At 43.5% G+C, this 2,882-nt stretch overlaps 1 non-coding gene across 1 annotated transcript; it reads right to left on the bottom strand.

Annotated features, from left to right (window-relative positions):
- Positions 1-1,418: 1,418 nt before the first annotated feature.
- LOC120078835 lies at positions 1,419-1,525 on the bottom strand. Its single transcript, XR_005482116.1, has one exon. It is a non-coding gene; the product is annotated as a small nucleolar RNA R71 (small nucleolar RNA).
- Between the last annotated feature and the right edge of the window lie 1,357 nt (positions 1,526-2,882).

Raw genomic sequence — 2,882 nt, 5'->3', positions numbered from 1 at the left:
TAGCTAGCATAACCTGAGATCTTCACTTTATGCGATCATCTTGTATTATGTATACATCATCGTCCTTTAGAGATGCTCGGGAGGGTGGTCTAAGGATAGAATCTAGGCTTGGAAAAGTCATATTAGAATCTAAGCTCAGGAGAGTCAGATTAGAACCGTATAATCAAGAGATAGAAACTTAGGAATAAGTTCTGTTTTCTATTAACGTATCGCATGTACCCTAGAGATAAGATATGATGGTATGCGGTCACCTTGTATCTGTGTGCATCATTCATCATCGCATAGAGAAGGAATAGAGACTTAGGAATAAATCCTATAGACATCATCGTATATATCGCATACGTCCTAAAACTAGGAGCTATAGCATTTGCATTGGAAGATAAATTAGCATGATCGCATAGCTTGAACGTAATCTCAGGAAGCACTAGCTACATAACTTCTCAACCTGTTCCCCCGCATACTCATTGTAACTTTCGTTGTTATTGACTTTTTCTCAATTCTGCCGCATAGAATCTATACATTAAACAAACATACCAACTAACACATTGTTTTATTTGTCACCACAAAGAAATTTGAGATCATCGTTGCATACTGTCTCCATAGTCCCTATGTTCGACCCTGGAATTACCAGACAACCTAATAGAATTTATACTTGGATTTTTCTAGGAAAACTTACATGTACAACGCATACACCACCATCACATCACCATTATTTCATCATATTCACAACACATCAAGTTTTTGGCGTCGTTGTCTAGGACTACGACAATACAGATTGTGCTAACGGTAACTTTTTGATTTTCTTTGCAGACTCTCCATCTCTGTGCACTGCCTCTCCTTAGGTAAGGGAAGAAACGGGCGTCATATGAGCGAAGGACAAAATCCTAATCCCAATTACGACCCAGAGATTGAGAGAACTTTCCGAAGAAGAAGAAGAAACAGCCACCAATGACAACAAGAGAAAATCCCAATATGGCAGAGAAACCAAAAGACAAAGCACCAAACACAAATAATATCATGGCGAACCCCATCCTCTTGGCGAACGACCGCAATAGGCCCATCCGGGACTATGCGTCGCCTAACCTTTATGATTTCTTGCCAGGAATCATGAGGCCATCCTTAGACGGATCGAGGTTCGAGGTGAAACCGGTGATGCAACAGATGATTCAAACTGTCAGATAGTTTGGCAGTAGGCGTGCGAGGATCTGCACACCCACTTTCGAGTTTTATTGAAATTTGCAATACGTTTTTGTTCCCAAACATTTCCGCTGAGGAGGTTCGATTAACATTGTTCCCATTTTCGTTGTGTGACCAGGCACAAAAATGGACTTACTCTCTAGAACCAGGGGAGAATACATCATAGGAACAGGTAGTTGAAAAGTTCATGAAGAAGTACTTCCCCCCAACAAAAAAATGCAAGAAAGAGGAAGTTGATTACCAATTTTGAACAGGATATTGACGAATCATTCAGTGACACTTGGGCGAGGTTTAAAAGGCTGGTAAGAGATTGCCTGCATAATGGCTTACCAGATTGTCTACAGATGGAAATTTTCTACAACGGTTTGAACTCTACATCACAGACGGCTACCAATGTGACAGTAGCTGGAGGTCTGCTCGACAAAACTTACGATGAGGCTAAGAATATACTTGATCGCATTTCAAAGAACCATGAAGACTGAAGAGAAAGCGATCAAAGATTGAGAATTAAAGACAGTGACGCAAGTAACGGAGCCACGCATCTCTGCAAAACCAAATGACTGCGATGCTGAATTTAATACAAGGAATCGCAATCAGTAGCCCAGGAATGCATAGGGGGCAGGTCAACGCAATCGACCAAACGAGCGCAAGTTGTGCCACTTGAGGTGAAGGCCATCCAATGGAAGAGTGTCCGAGGAACCCACAATCTAACTATTTCGTGAAGAATAATCCGTTTTCTAATACTTACAACCCTGGGTGGAGAAACCACCCTAACTTCGTATGGAAAAATCAACAAAATTTTCAACCAATGGTGCAAAAGGAAGGGCCACCAAGATTTTTCCCGCGAACAAACGGTCAAACGCAAAATCAAGCTAGTAGTTCAAAGGTGCCGCAATCTTCATCTTTGGAGAACTTACTGAAGCAGTATATTGAAAAGAATGAAACAGTGCTTCAGAATTAAGCGGCGTTTATCCGCAATCTTGAAATTCAGATAGGACAGATTGTGGGCGAACTCAAAAGTAGACCGCAAGGGATACTACCGAGTTCAACAGAGCTCCCACACAACTCAGGGTGTGTAAGACCCTAACACTAAATCTAAAATGAGAGGTTAAATAGAGAAGAAAAATCCTAAGTAAGGATATTTGGGCAAAGAGTGGAAAACATTAATACTAAATTATCCAAAAAGGTAACCAAAAGACCAAACGCATATGGGAGGCTTAAATATGTTGAACGCAAGAGTGCATGGAGGATGGAAGGAAGAAGACTTGAAAAATGGCCAAGGGCTTGCATACAACAAACGCAAGGGCATGCGTTGGAGGCATGCATCGAGTGAGCATGCTAAGCGCGCAAGCCATGCGTCGAGGCTAAGCGTACAAGTCATGCGTCGAGGCCAAGTGCACAGACCATGCACCGAGGCTAAGCACACAGCCCATGCATCGAGCATGTATGTCGAGCGCCCTGCCTATGCACTGAGTGGGCAAGCCGGACGCCCATTCTATGCGTCGAGCCTGCCGAGTCTACCAAGCAGCCATGCGTCGATGCCTTATGCCAAGCGCATGCCCATGCGACGAGACACGTCCACGCGACTGAGCACGCCTATGCGACTAAAAGCACCTATGCGGTCAAACGTGCCTATGCAGCCAAATGCGCAAGCGCCTAGGCAGTACACCCATGCATCGATGGTC

This window comes from Benincasa hispida, chromosome 5 (genome assembly GCF_009727055.1).
Source record: "Benincasa hispida cultivar B227 chromosome 5, ASM972705v1, whole genome shotgun sequence".
NCBI classification, from domain to species: Eukaryota; Viridiplantae; Streptophyta; class Magnoliopsida; order Cucurbitales; family Cucurbitaceae; genus Benincasa; species Benincasa hispida.
Note: the sequence above shows the minus strand (reverse complement) of the source record. Positions and strands in the feature narration are given on the sequence as shown.